This window comes from Gossypium raimondii, chromosome 1 (genome assembly GCF_025698545.1).
Source record: "Gossypium raimondii isolate GPD5lz chromosome 1, ASM2569854v1, whole genome shotgun sequence".
NCBI lineage: Eukaryota > Viridiplantae > Streptophyta > Magnoliopsida > Malvales > Malvaceae > Gossypium > Gossypium raimondii.
The window spans coordinates 12227010-12243975 of NC_068565.1; the positions used below are offsets into that span (position 1 = coordinate 12227010).

General features: G+C 31.2%; 1 non-coding gene across 1 annotated transcript; it reads right to left on the bottom strand.

The window, feature by feature from the left end:
- Positions 1-1471: 1471 nt before the first annotated feature.
- Positions 1472-1578, bottom strand: LOC128032643 (small nucleolar RNA R71). Its single transcript, XR_008188890.1, has one exon. It is a non-coding gene; the product is annotated as a small nucleolar RNA R71 (small nucleolar RNA).
- Between the last annotated feature and the right edge of the window lie 15388 nt (positions 1579-16966).

Genomic DNA, 16966 nt, shown 5'->3' on the forward strand with positions numbered 1-16966 from the left:
ATGTTTGATTCAGTAAAACCATGACTAAGTTATTATTTCATTACAATTATAAGGTAATTAAGGAATTAATTATTTAAAAGGATTGAAGTTGTAATTAATTGACACGATATTTAATCAGTGCATGTTTAATCATCTAAGGTAGCTGAGGATTAAATTAGCAACGGTATCCAACGATACATTAGCCTTGCATAACTTGCAAGATTATTGTGATTAAACTGTTTCAAGGTAGAATTACATTGTTACCTCACGTAATCTTTTATGTGCTTATGAGATTGAATTAATTGTTTGAATTGGCATAGAGATATGTACAAGAGATTATTTTAATTTCATAAGTATGTATATGGATTAACACATTTGCTTATTAAAATGTCTTTAATCGGTTGAATTGATGTAGAGATATAGTCAAGAGATAAATGAATTTTGGGAGGTAAGTATGTTCATAAGTTAGCAAATGACTCGATTCTTGTGAATTTATTCGTAACAATATGAACATGAATTTAATAATTCTGAGTTAAGAAATGTAATTAATCTAGTACAATTATGTCATCTTGATTAAAATAATCTTTTGAAATCGTGCATTGGAGCTTTTATTTTATTTTTATTTATTTTACTTAGTTAAAAATCTTAGTTTTTAATCACCTCCTCAAATCAAAATATTTTTCTTTACCAAAGTGTTTATTAAAATTGCATTCATAAATAATTATTTTCACAGTCCCTGTGGGTACAATAACTCGACTTTTACTTGTCACTTTATTACTTGTTGCGATTGTGTACACTTGCACATTTCCATCGTTCCAAGTTTTTGGCGTCGTTATCGGGGACTGTTTTAAAAGACATTATTTGTGAAATTGTTAATTTTGCATTTTGGTCTTTTTTTTGTTAAATTTTAATTCCATTTTTTTGTTTCAGGTGTTTATGAGTATTGATCAAATTATTTACTTACTCCCCATAGACCTTGAAATTGAAAGGACTTTCTGAAAAAGGAGAAGACAAGCAAAACCAAAGAAGGATCGAATATATGAGTTTTGAAAATCCAAACCAAAATCCAGGAGGAACATTCACTGATAATACTGACAATCCGATCATTGTTGCCGATGACAAAAACTGTGCCATTCAATAATATGACATTCCTCTATTCAGCGAGCTCAACCTGAGTATTAGGAGACCTGAAAGTGAGACACATCAATTTGAGTTGAAGCCGGTCATGTTCCAAATGTTGCAAAATATGGGTCATTTTACTGGGCTTCTTACTGAAGATCCATATCTTCATCTTCGGCTATTCATGGAAGTGAGTGACTCATTTAAACTAGTCGGGGTGACTGAGGACGCCTTGAGGTTGAAATTATTTCCATACTCCTTAAGAGATAGAGCACGAGCGTGGTTGAACTTCCTACCATCTGGTTCCATAACTACATGGCAAGAGTTGGTTGAACGTTTCTTAATGAAATATTTCTCTCCATCTTTAACCGCCAAGATCCAAAATAAAATCACTTCATTTCAACAACTTGATGAAGAATCTTTATATGAGGCATAGGAGCGGTTCAAGGAGTTATTACGAAAGTGCCCTTATCACGGCATTCCTTGCTGCGTTCAAATGGAGACTTTCTATATTGGTCTCAATATTCATACTAGAATGATGGTGGGTGCTTTGGCAAATGGAGCCCTTCTTTCTAATTCTTATAACGATGCTTACGAGATTATTGAAAGAATTGCCAGCAATAACTATTAGTGGCCAACCAACGGAGTAGCCTCAGAAAGACGGGCAGCAGGAGTACATGAAGCAGACACACTTGCTTCTTTGGCAGCCCAGGTATCCTCTATGTCTTCTATGCTTCAAAACATAATTGTTAATGGTTTCAATGGTAATCTGACAGGTTAGCAACCGAACCAGTTCAAGGATATTTCTTGTGAATACTATGGAGATGGCCATTTCTTTGAAAATTGCCCATTGAATCAAGATTAAAAATATTACATGGGAAATCAAAATTGGAATGTTCCACAGTCAAATTATTACAACTCTTCATGGCAGAATCATCTAATTTCTCCATGGAGTAATAAATGGGCGGACCATAACGACTTTTCCATGTCATTTTGACCAAATTATCTGCCAGAATATTCTCATCAAGTGCAACAACACACACCAACTGAATCGTCAAGTAATCTTGAGAATTTACTGAAGGCGTACATAGCGAAGAATGATGAACTAATCCAAGGCCAAGCAGCAACATTAATGAATTTAGGAAACCAAGTGGGACAGCTAGCCAATGAGCTCAAAAGTAGTCCTCAAGGTATTTGACCGAGTGATATAGAAAATCTAAGAAGCACGGGCAAAGAGCATTGCAAAACCATCACTTTACAAAGTGGGGAGACATGGGAACCCAAAGCTATCGAGGTTGAAGATAAGCCTATTGTAGCTCAAGGCAAAGAGGAAGTTCAACTGAGTGTTGAAACTCCTGTTGCATAAAAGTTAGATACGGTGATCTTTGATGAGGTAAACTCTAAACCAGTTAGTTCTGATTACCTAACACCTTTATCTGATACAAAAAAATTTCCACAGAAGAGTTGTCCGGTTAAAGCTAATATTCCACCACTGTCATATCTTCAACGATTCCAGAAGTAGCAAAATGATACTCAGTTTAAAGAAATCTTTGATGACGAGGTGACTTTTAATGACTTCGATGCTGCTAAATCCCCAGATATAGTTGAAGACTACTCTGCTATTTCCAAGATGGAATCGCTGGCTTCTACAGAATTGGAGCTCAATTATTTCGACAATCCATTAGAACATATTCTACTGGAGGATTCACCAAGTGATGATGAAGACAAGGAATGTTTGGCTTGGTTAGAAGCTAATTCGAAGGAATTCACTCAAGAAGTTCCACTCGAACCATTAGAGTTATCATCTCCAGAGTATACACAACCAAAGTTATTGATTGAAGAGCCGCTAAATTAGAACTGAAAATTTTGTCTCCTCATTTGAAATATGACTATTTGGGTCTGTCTTCGACTTTACCTGTCATTATTTCAGTTGAGTTCACCAAAGATCAAGAAAAAGAGGCACTTGTGATTTTGGAAAGGCACAAGAAGGGTACTGGATGGATTATTTCACATATTCGAGTCAAGGGTTGGAAGATTTGTAGGAATTACAGGAAGTTACACAAGGCCACAGGAAAGATCATTACGGATTTTCTTTCCCTAATAAGATGTTGGATAGATTTGATGGGAAAAAATATGATTAATTCCTAGATGGTTATGGTTGGTATGACAAATGGCCATTTGACACCACCATGGTCAATGACGATCTTGAATAAAATGAAGGGAGTTTTCTTCACTTTCTCTATCGTTATTTTATTTTTTTAGTTTTTTTTCTCATTTGAATAAATTGGTAGACTTAGATAAATTTTTTTTTGGTTCATTACATTAAATAAAACTCTGTCTAGGAGATTGGGACTTAAGCGGGACCATCTGTGACCCTTCCAGTCTTTCCTGGGAGCTTAATTTAATGTAATTTTTCAAAAAATATTTTCCTAAGTAGGCTGAAGAATTTAGGTATTTGTTTTGTTAAATGATAAGTCAACTTTTAACCCAAGCACTAATTTCTTTGAGTTTTTTTTAGTTTACTTTCAGTATAGGAGCTTAGGATCCAAAAGGAGCTACCATTGGGCTTAAGATTCTGCTAGGAAGGGAAATATTCAACCCTTTTCCACCCAACTGTATAGCCCTTACCTTGATCCACCGCCACTCCCAAGTAGCCTAATAGTGCATCTCACTTAACCCCTTAATGTTGCAACCCTTAACTCCTTGAATCACCACCCAAAACACCTTTATACGAAGTCACCAATTACCGCACCTAAACTATCCTTAAAATCGCCACCCTCTTCAACTCTAAACCTTACCCTCAACTACTCACCAACTAGCCCAAAACTAAAACCACCCTTAACAGATTTCCTAATCGATGCTGAGAGTCCCTTTATCTAACGCCATTCCATGAAGTGAAGAGTTTGGTATAATGGCTATGCTGGAACACATGTAGTTCAGCAACAAGATTACTAGAGATACTCAAGAATACGAGATGACTCAATTAGATATGCATTTAAAATATATATTTCATAACATGTTTGTTTTTGTGCCTGAATTTCAAGACTTTATACTCGAACCATGGACTCCAATGTCGAGGAAAAAAAATATGAGTCAGATTCTGAGGGATCTGCAAATAAATAAAAAGGGGGGATCTTTACTTTATTTCATTTTTTTTCCTAGGTTATTTAATGTTTTAGGATTAGGTTCTTTTAGGATTTTTATTTTTTGCATAATAAAACAAGAGGAGGAAATCATAAATAAAAATGAACAAGTTGCAAAGTACAAAGTCTGACAATAGATATATACATGTCTAGGATTGGATCTAAAGAAAGCTTGGTACTTAAGCAGTCAAATTGACTCACCTCCTCTTTTCTAGAATCGTATCTGGTGTATAGTATCTATTCACTTCTAACAATGAGTACATTGTTCATCTTAAGTAGGGGGACCAAAAAATTGAAATTATTTCCTCTCAGAATAAAATTTTCTTTTAATTATGATTAAGATATATTTTCTTCAAAACTTTGAAATTTTGTTAAGTATGCTAAACTTCAGTATGAATAAAATTCTATTATTTCCATAATTGCTATGTTGGCTGAATTATGACATAAATGTACTCTTAATAAAGCACGCAAATCATACCATCAAATTTTTTAGTTCCTTAGGAAAGTTAGGCATGCATGAAAGTTTAAGTCTCTAGAATTGACTTAGTAGTTTCTTAAGGTGAAATCCTAGGAAGTATAAAATGTTGAAAATGATTTAGGCAACTTTTGTTTGGACCGTTTGAGCCTTTCAAGCCAATCTTGATGAAATTTTATCCCTTGAAACCTATCTTTGAGACTATATGGCCTAATTTTATTTGAACCCTTTCAATATTTAGCCATCACTTCTCTCTTAATTATCTTTAAATTATCTCAAACACTAGACTCAGTACTATTCAGAATATTCTTTGAAAATAAGTTTGAGGGAGCTGAAAAGAAGTATCGAATGCTCAAAAAAATTTGTAGTACATAAAACAAAATGCTCGTGAAAAAAAGAAGAAAAAGAACAAAAAAAAAAGAGAGAGCATATGTACTTGAAAGAAAATAAATGTACAAAAGAGAATGTGAAAGCAAAGTAAGTTGGTGTATTAAAGGTAATTATTCTGAAGGTCCGATTGAAGCTGAATTTAGGGTTTTTAGCCTAAATTTATCTATCTTTTACCTACCCCTAGCCTAGCCACGTTACAAACTTTTTAAAGACCTATTGATTTAAGTTTCTATGCTACCTACATTAGTGGAGAGAATTTGCTATGTTCAACATATGAAGGCATAAGTTAAACTTAATGATTGCAGCTTAATCTTGAATAAGGGAATAAAATCAAATTGGTAGGGATTTAACATATCTATATTTGGAAGCATTTAGTCTATTTTTTCTATCATAAGAATGATTGAGATTAATTTGAATGATATGTATACTTAAGTAGCGTAAATCTCAAAATTCTTGTTATTGAGCATAAGTATACTAAAATCATAATTTTTGGAAGAATGTTGTTCTGAAGGAAATTTTTTTCAAAAGTGTTTCTAAGAAATTCTTTTCAAATTTGTGCATTATTCGGGACGAGTAATGAATTAAGTTTGGGAGTGTGCAAACACGAAAATATACACACTTTTTCATGCCCTTTTTAGCTCAAATTCATGTCGTTTCAGTAAAATTCTTGTCGAAAAATATATAATAATTATAAAATAATTAAATTGCACTCAAATTATGAACATGTTGAATTTTAATTAATTTTATATCAAATTTTGATAAATTTTGATTATTTTTTACAGATTTACACAAAGGGCAAAAAACGGCTTGGCAGACACTACTAGAAGTGCAAAACCGAAAAGCAATTTTGAAGCATCAAGGTGAATTAATTTTTTAGCCTAAGATGGTCCAAATTATGTGTGTTAATTCATAATATAACTAATTTTAATTTTAATTTTAATTTTAATTTTAATCCAATTTAATTTGGGTTAAATAAATTATTATTAATTATTTATGAAAAAGGGCCCAATTGAGCTGAACTGAGAAAATCGATCCAACTGAGCATTGGGCAGCCCAAAACCATCCCACATGCTGACCCGATCAGCTTGATTGGCTGATTATTTTGCTTGAAAAATGGCCATTGAAGACTCTTTCAAATTGCATTCAAACCCCTTCACTATTTATGCCTTTCTAGATTTGTCCATACCTTAAAATAACATGTTTGAAATCTTCAAACATGCCATATGTGTGGCCGGCCATGGGGGAGTCTTTGGCTGCTGATTTTGGATATTTTTAGCAGCCTTCTCAACCTATAAATACCCCTATTTTCTGCTCACTTCAAACACACCTCAACCCTTCTCATTTCTTCACTTCTCTCTCACTTTTCTTTCTTCATTCCCTTCCATTGTTCTTCATTTTCTTCCCCTATTCCTTTTCCGATTTCACCTCTTAAAAAAGAGTCATCCATCCACCATTTGGAGCAGCATTCAAGTGTTCGTGGAAGCCTCGGTTCAACAAGAACAAGCGGAGATGGAGGAGTAGAGCAAATTAGTCAAGCCTCGGAGATAAACCGGATTTGATTCTTGTTCCCTATCCTTTTAATTTTGTTGTTATGAATATTTGTGATGTTGATATGTTTAATTTAATTAATATGGCTAAAATTTAATTTGTTTTAGGTTGATTGCATTTTGTCTATTTAATTTGTTAAAATTGTGTTTGTGTTGTTATAGGCCTCAGTAAGATGTTTGATTAAGTAAAACCATGACTAAGTTATTATTGCGTTACAATTATAAGGTAATTAATTAATTAATTATATAAACGGATTGAAATTGTAATTAATTGACACGATATTTAATTAGTGCATGTTTAATCATCTAAAGTAGCTGAGGTTTAAATTAGCAACGGTATCCAACGATACATTAGCCTTGCATAACTTGCAAGATTATTGTGATTAAACTGTTTCAAGTAGAAATACATTGTTACCTCATGTAATCTTTTATGTGCTTATGAGATTGAATTAATTGTTTGAATTGACATAGAGATATGTACAAGAGATTATTTTAATTTCATAAGTATGTATGTGCAATAACACATTTTCTTATGAAAATTTATTTAATCGGTTGAACTGGCGTAGAAATATAGTCAAGAGATAAATGGATTTTGGTAGGTAAGTATGTTCATAAGTTAGCAAATTACTGAGTTGCCGTGAATTTATTCGTAACAACATGAACATGAGTTTAATAATTCTAAGTTAAGAAATGTAATTAATCTAGCACAATTATGTCATCTTGATTAAAATCATCTTTTGAAATCGTGCATTGGAACTTTTACTTTATTTTTATTTATTTTACTTAGTTAAAAATCATAGTTTTTAATCACCTCCTCAAATCAAAATAGTTTTCTTCACCAAAGTGTTTTTAAAATTGCATTCATAAACAATTCTTTTCACAGTCCCTGTGGGTACGATAACTCGACATTTACTTGTCAGTTTATTACTTGTTGCGATTGTGTACAGTTGCACATTTCTGTCGTTCCAGGGTGTTACAATTAGTCATATTCATATATGTAGTGCAATAAAGAGGCTCACTAAATTCTATTGAACTTACGGAAACTGTGATCTATGTTTGCAGAATTTGTTAGGTGATTAAGGACCAACGAGGGATCAACCCTGACCGTGTTAGATTGAGGATCATCATCAATAAGGTGTCATGCACATAGGAAGGGGTACCCTTAGATGTATCGCCTCGAGGAATTAGATAGGTTGTAACTAATTAGTTTCTTTAGTGATTAATTTTCCAAGGTAGTGAATTAAGTTTGGGTTAAGGGTCTTGTTATAATAATTATTCGAAATAAATTAGTAAAGTTTTTTTGGCAAAATTCTGACTTAACCTTGATGTTGGATCGAATTAGTTTAATTGTGACACACCATGCCCAAACTCAACGATCGAGTCGGGTAAAGGCTTTACATGACCACACCCTTAACATTCATCGCATTGTAGTCCTCTTTTTCTTGTCCTTCGTAGGTTCTTTTTTAACACCATTCCCTTCAATTTGTTTTGGGGAATGTTTGGTCCAACTTTAAACTTCTTGAATCACTTTGATTATTTTTGAAAACCTTATTGAAGTTTTAAGTAAGGCTATTTGCTCCCTTAAGACCTCCAAGGTTGCATTTTGAGAAGTGGGCACTTCCTCGTTAACTTAAAAAACAATATTTTTGTCACCTTTTCCCTTGCTACATTTTGCTTCATCTAGATTCATCTCAAAGGTTTGTAGAGAGACAATGAGTTTGTTTATGGCCAATTTTTCAGGATTCTTGGCCTTCTTTATAGCAGTGGCTTTGATGGAAAATCTCTCAATGAGAGACCTAGGCACCTTTCTCACAAGTTTGACATTCAAATACTCCTCTCTGAATGCAAAAGCCTAGTTTGATAAGTCACATAATTTGACATAAAATTCACCTATTGTCTCTGAATCCTGCATCCTCAGACTCTGATACCAATTAAAAAGACAAAGCTATTTCTAAGAAACAGTTTGCACTATGTATTGGTGCATGATATGGTAGGCACTCCTCCAAGTACTAAATGAAAAATATCAAACACACAACATACAAGAAGTTGATTACGCAATTCAATTTTCTTACATCTGTGGAACCTAGCTCAGTGAGAAATATGCACTCTCTTCAAAAATTATAAAGTGAATCTGCTCAATCGCATACACCGTGTTCATTTTCTCGCACCCTTACAATTTGAAGATACAATACTCTCACTGCTATGTTCACCACCTGTAAACACAAAAAGTAAAATCATAACAAAAGGTTTTATTATCAAAATAACACTCTCACAAATTATTCTCACAAGAATAGATTAAGTGCTTAACTCTTAGTACATTTACTTAGGCAAGTCTTTCAAATATATAGTCTTAAAATTCTAGACTTGCTTACAAATAAAGATCTAATACAATCCCATTGAAACAAAAAAAAATACCAAAATAATACATTATAATAACATATAAAGTAGATATGGACTCTTGACAGCTCATCTAATAGAATCATGATCCAACCCAAAGTCCATGATCTAAGGGATTGCTTTGGAAAATTTTGAACCAAATCAATTACTAATGTTTTAATTCCCAAGAAATATGATTTTTCATAATGGACTAGATATTCACCATATAATCAACATAGCCCCAAAATAAGGTTTAATAAATTGTCAACACCTTAATATGAAAATGGTCTCCATATAAATTTGGTGGGCAGGGGAGTAAGCACTATTTTCAACAGAATTAAATGCCCTTCACTTTATTTTATTAAAAGCCCATATAAAACCCTTTTTTACACTAAATGAGCTTGTACTTAAGCATTTGATGGCTTTATTTCATACTTTTTAGTAATTAGTAGATTTTATTTTAGAATTCAGTTTTATGCAGTTTTTAGTGTTTTTGGACAAAAATGACAAAATAATGCCTTTAGGAGTTTAACAATTAATATGAGCATATGTAGGAGGTGGCCAAGGCGAAAACTTTAAGAAGTCCTGTCACTGTTCCCCAGGTCACGGCACTAGATCCTTAGTGTTGCAACAGCGAAGCTTGCCATCACCAATTGAAATTTCAAGTACAACACATTGCAGGGGAATTGGCAATGGAGTCACGACATCAAGCTCTAAGGTCGCAACATTGAGCTCCTAAGGTTGTGATATCGTGGGGCAATAGGTTGAGAAATCCCAGTCATCCATGGGTCAAAGTCATGATACCAAGGACTAGAGTCATAACACTGAGGCTGCCAAACATCCCTGGGAGTAAGCTGTTCGGGATGTCATGAGACCAAAGTTTCAATGTAAATTGTTAATATTTATCCATGATAATTGCGCCACTTACCCAAATATATTTTAAAATATTTAAATATTATTTAATAATATCTGTGCATGATAAATTATAGATGATTAACGGATATATATTTTAACATGATAACTTAAAATAAATAATATTGAATATTACAAACAATTTAAAGTATATTTTATTAAGATCATATGAAAGTTAATAAATTAATATAATTTTAAAACTTGAAATATATAAAATATTAAGTATTTTTAATTATTTAAAATTTAAATTTATTTTGATCATTAAGTTAAATTTTCTTTTAAATTATTTGAAAATCATACATATTTATTATCTTTTGGTTAAATAATAATTTTTTATTAATTTTTTATAAGAAAATAATAAATTTTATTTCTATGATTGTTTCTATTTTCTTTTCTTTTTTATTATTAAGTTAAATTTTAAATATTTTGTTATACTAATAATTAGAGGTGTTCATGGGCCGGGCCTGAAATTTTGTCCAGGCCTAGCCCGAGAAAAAATTCCTAAGCTCGGCCCGACCCGGCCCATTTTTTTAATAAACACCAAAAAATTATTTTAAAAATTAAAAATTAAAAAAAAGTATTTTAAAAATATTTTAAAATAAAAAAAATATATTTATTATATTCGGGTCGGGTCGGGCCGGGGCCGGGCCAAAAAAGTGGTGCCCAAGGCCCGGCCCGTTTTCTAAACGGGCCTCATTTTTTTGCCCAAACCCATATTTCGGGCCTATATTTTTAACCAAACCCTCCCATATGTCGGGCCGGGCCGGGCCACCCCGGCCCATGAACACCTCTACTAATAATATTCATAATGTCTTTTTGTTATATTAATTTTAATCATATTATTAGATTATAAGATAATATTTTATTTTATTTAAAATATTTTAATTAACTAAAATTTGTATTATATTAAATTATAAGATAAGGTTGGGTATGACACATATAAATTTAAAAATAAAAGATAATTTTAAAATTATAAATACATTCTTTGAGATAAATATAAAATATTTAAATTATAATACATACTCTTAATTTTAAAATTATGAGGTTGGGGATACATTTTTAATTTTTAATTTAAAATAAAAAAACTATCATACATTATGTGAATTTAAAATTTATATATTTTAAATATTTTAATTTTAAATACAAGTTGAGCAACGAAAATTATAAGCTATAAATACAATAAGCAAATAGTGCAACTAATGTATCATTTTTTAACATGTTAACTTGACTAATTAAAACAATCATGCCCACATATTGAAAGTTTCCTGTATGGCCAGCAATGTTTCACCCATCAATCATTCATTCCTAGGAATTTTTTGTCAAATCTTTCAGTCTAGAAGAGGTTAGAATTCCTTTCAGAGATGTCGTTGTCAATTTCCAATAGGACCCATTCTATTTTTTTCCCGACCAAACATCGGAATTGAATGACCCTGTATTTTTCCAACACAAGAGTTAAAGAGGTTTCGCCAATAGGCGCCATTGAAGTGTTTAAAGGTGGTTATATCATGGTGGACATCTAGGAGGGAGTTTGATTGGGGTCGATAGATGATCTCATTGAGAGAGTAGGATTCATTAGAGGATGAAGGGTCGTTAATGGTAGTAAACGATACATATTTGGTAGTAGATGATTTTATCGAGAGAGAGGAAGAGTCACGTAGACAAATAAGGATTTTTTTTTTTTTAAAAAAAGAAAAATATGAAGGGAAACTTGAAAAGAAAAGAAAAGAAAAGAAAAGAAGAACATTGAAATCTCAGTAAAAAAATGAACAGTGAGAGTTAATATTCAAATTTTGATTTTGGGTTAATTTCGTTTAGGTCATGTTATATTTGGCACGGTTATGTTCAAGTTCTTATTTCATGTAAATAATTTCATTTTAGTAATTTTTGTCACATAGGTTATCTTCTTTTATTTACATCTTTACATTTGAGTAATTTTGTATGTTTTTTATATGTGTACCAAAAAAGTCATTTTATACGTTTTATTTTAATTTTAATTCTATATTAATTAAAAAATTAATTCTATTTAATTTATTTTTATTTTAAATTTAAAATTAATTTGGTTTTATTTTTGGATTTTAATCGTGATCTTAATTTTTTTATTTTAAAATAATTTAGATTTTAGTTTTAATTTAGAATTTAAATTGTGATGTTATATTAATTTTAAATTTTTAGATATTTAATTTATTGTATAATTTTTTACTTTAATTATATTTTTCATTATTTATTATTTTGATTTTTAATTGTGATATGTGAATTCTAAATTTTATATGAATTTTAATACTACATTTTTAATTTAAACTCATTGGATTATCTTCCACAAATATATTGTATACTTTGATTTTTTTTAACAAATCATATACTTTAATTAAAAAATAAATTAATCATATAAACATTTCATGTTAGTATAAAATTTTCATTTTAATTGTAATATTTTCATATTTGTCCAAATTTATGAATTAGAGCCTTTTGGACTGTGTTGTTTAGCGGATGATGGGAATATTTCTTAATTCATCTACCCGTGCTTCCACCTATGTAACCACCTTAACCCAGCCTAGACGATATACCTGAGTCAAAGAGATCACATTAGCCATCGAAGTAGCTCAATCTCTTCGAAATCAATTTGCAAAACTAAACTTGTTTTATACAAGTAAATTTTTCGACATAATTATCAAGAGCATAAGAGCTACAATCAATTAACATACTCTAAAATAAATAAACCTAATTTTTTCAGAGGTATATATATATACATATAGAAAATTATACTCAAACTCATCATAAAACCCTAATAATAAATATTATTTAATAGTTCAACTAATTTCGAGACTTCCTAATAATCTTCATCATGCATCCTAAATGTTCAGTTTTAAAACCTTATATCCCATGCCATGGATAAAAAAAAACAATAATAGCAATATTAATAATGAGAACAGAATTAATAATAATAATCCTAAATAAAGTCCACGACAAGTTTAAACCCTTCGTATGTCGAGCCTGCATCCTAGTTCGTTGGATTATTTGAAAAGATGGAAAAATATGGGAGTGAACTAGAAAGGTTCAGTGGGAGACCCTTCATAATAAATCAATTCAAGAATCGAACATGCACGCTTAACCATTATAGTCAAATTCACACAATAACCTTAACAATATAATTACTCACTTTCTGTCATTATAGACAAGCAGACATTCACACTCATTCGAATTCAATTGAATAATTCAACTATTAGATCATAATATCACTCACTGTAGGTATATGCACATCTATCAGTTCAATCGTTTCATCACATGCCTTTTAATGAGGAAGAATAATACGTCATACAACATTCATTTAACGTGTCTTTCAAAATTTGGTAATCCTACCCCCGATCATTTGCTCTCCAAATAGGGAGTTCCCCAGAACCCCCTCTACCTTTTTGCTCCGCTCGTGGACGTTTACCACTACATTCATAGGGTGCATATAAAAGTTTTCGTTTAACTGAAGATCCACAAGTACTCGAAAATAAAAGCTGTCAGAGGGATCGTGGATGCTCCATAGAATTGCAGTTTGGATTTTCCATTCTGTGGGTACATAGTCAAACTATCGTAGTTTGAATCTACTACAGGTGTGAACACACCGCGAACATACATTTATGCAGTTAATATGAACTGTCGTTCTTCCTCCTATCATATCGTCCCCCCATGCATATGTAATGCAATATTTATTTAAGGCATACATTTATTAGATCATTAATACTTTCAACATTCTATCTCATTACATAATAACAACATTCACGGTTATATCCATCAATCACTAGTTTAATCATTTAGGCATATGAGAGAAACATTCGACATCTATAACATTGATAAATATGAAATCATTCATGGATCAAGCAATCAATCGAAAGCAATTAATATCATAAATTCGTTCATTCATATATTCAATCATTCTAATTCCTAGTCTAGGACCTAATTGCGAAAATCTGGTTCTCTGGATGCTATTAAAAACCTAATCAATGACTGATTTGCATAAAATATTTAAATATAATGCAAAACTATAATTTTAAGTTTCAAGGGCCACACGGCCGTGTGACCAGCTCGTGTGTGAAGCCCTAGGCCGTGTGTCCAAGCCTTATGTGATGGATCCACATGGTCATGCGTTCAGCCGTGTGTAGGGTTCTAGGTTATGTGCGATGTGAAGGGAATGAGGTGCAGGAGCCACACGCCCGTGTGTGAAGCGCGAATGCAAAGGAAATCAAAGGGACATGGCTGTGTGAGGGACTGTGTATCCCATACAGGCGAGCCACACACCCATGTGGTAGACCGTGTATACTTGGGAAATTTTGAATTTTGACCTGATTTTTCATAAAGAGTAACCCACCTTACTTTCTCAAGATCTCAAACAACTACCCCATGTTCAAGTTTGATCGAGCACCTACAATGGCTGATTATTGACAAAGATTCAATAAAAGAAACACAACTTCCAGGATTTTGACGAAGACGATGGATTTGGGCTTGACCGTAATGAGTCAAGAATTCAAGTTTTATTTTCCAGCAACAAGGTTTTGAGAACAAAATTGTAACAGAGAGTATTATGAGATTATGGCAAGATGATAGTAGAGATAGGATTTTTAATTTTCTAAAACAACAAATGGGAGTTTTAGTTAAATTAGGAAAAGACTTGTAAATAACTGGATTGAGCAAGGGTTTGGGGTCTACTGGGCAAATAGCCCATTTATCTAAGCATCATCAAAAGATTAGGATGGCTAACTTGGGTGGAGCTTTTGGAAGTGTGGGGAAAAAAATGCAACTCAAGGGACTTAAAGTGTAATGACCCAAAATTCACGGGCATCGAAAAAGTATGATATCGGGTCTCCGTCTTAGTAAATTAAGTTTTAAAATAATTATTAGAAATATTTACGAGACTAGTTGTGTGTTTAATTAGGTTTTAGATAGGTGAATTTAGCTTAATTAAGAGTAATTAGGAAAAAGGGATTAAATTGAATAAAGGGTAAAAGTATAATTATAGATCAAAAGAAAATAAGAGGGACTAAATAGGTAAATAAGCCAATGGCTTAAGAGTAGGCGGCAATACATGGAAAAATCTTAGATTTTTTCTTGATTAATATTATAAAAATATTATTTAATTAAAGCATTATAAATTATATTAATTAAAGTTAAGATATTATATTATATGAAAATAAATAAGATAAAGACAATTGTATGGTAACAAAATTTGTACATGTGTAATATATGTATTTGTACACTTGTAATATAATTGTATATTTTCTTGAATTTTAAGTAAAAGATATTTATTATTTATTATAAGTATTAAGTTAAGAGATATTTATTAATTAAATTATAAGATTTTTGTGTGATAAATAAAATAAATGGTGATAAATGCATGGTATAGATGATATTGTACATTTATAAATAATATATATATATGTACATTTGTAACATTATTATTTGTTGTTAAATATTACATGTTTTGTAGCTTCTTTTTATTTGGCGAGTTAATATAGATCATATGAGTTTGACCATAATATTTTAATTCTAAATTTAAATTCATTAATTTTATATTTACCTTTAAAGTTAAAATTTTAATAGAAAATTTAATTTAAGTAATTTTTTATCCTTAAAGTATATAGTTTAAAGTTTAAATATAAAAATAAAACATTATATAATATTTATCATAGAAATAAATATTATTTAATTAATTTTTGTTAAAAGTTATGTTTTTAGCGGCGTTTGTGAAAAAGCGTCGCTAAAAGTCAATTTTATAGCGGCATTTGTAATATAAGCGCCACTAAAAGTTATGACCTATAGTGGCGTTTGTGGTAGAAGCACCGCTAAAGGTCATGGTATTTAGCGGCGTTTGTGGGAAAAGCGCCGATAAAGGTCATGGTCTTTAGCCGGTGTTTGTCGGAAAGCGCCGCTAAAGGTCATGGTCTTTAGTGGCGTTTGTGGGAAAAGCGCCACTAAAGGTCATGGTCTTTAATGGCATTTGTAGGAATGCGCCGTTAAAGGTCATGGTCTTTAGCGGCACTTTTTCCACAAACGCTGCTAAAGGTCATGATCTTTAGCGGCATTTATTTCTGAAGCGGCGTTTTTTGCGACCCTGCTAAAGGCCTAAAAAATCGCCGCTAAAAGCCTATTTTACTGTAGTGAATAGATTTTTATTAAATAAATAAAATAATTGACAAATAAATGGTATAAAATTTATACAAGTGTAATAAAATAAATATGTACAAATGTAATTAAACAATTGGTTTCCTTAACATTTAAGTATAAGATATATTATATTAATATTATATTAATTATTTAGTAACTAAAAAAAATAAAGCAAATAAAATAAAGTAAAAGAAAGAAACAGAGAAGAAAAAAGAACAGAAGCTCTTTCGAAAACAGGGGAAAGAAAGACGAAAAAGAAAGAAAAAGGGAAAATAGGGTTTTTAAAGCTTGGAGTTTAATTTGGTAAGTCAATTAAGCCATTTTCTCTTAATTTTGATGTTTTAGAAGTTTTAAAACAAGGTTTTGATGGAATTAAGTTGATATTTTGTAAGTTCATAGGTTTTCAAGTATAGTTTATGTTGAACAAAAGAGATGAATTAGGGATTTAATTGAATGAATTTCAAGTTAGAATTGATAAAAGGATTAAATTGTACAAGAAACTATAATTTTTATGTTTTAGGGATTAAATTGAGAGAAATTCAAAATTAGGAAAATATGCTGAAATTTTAATAGTTACATTTGAGTTTGGATGAAATTTGAATAGAAATAGCGTGTGAATTGAATTAGGAAAGTAAGTGAACTTAGTTAGGGTTAAATTGAGAATAAGGAAGAAATTGAATAGAAATTCAATTATTTATCATAATTAGTGCTGAAATTAATAGTGTAAATTATTATTATTTTCGTAGCTAGCAAAGAACCAGAAGCATCGGCACGGAAGGGAAAAGAGAAGATTATCGAGGAGTAAACTCGAGAAAATCACGGTTTGTATTACTATAATTCAAGTTATTTATTATTAAATGTTAAATTTTAATTTATGT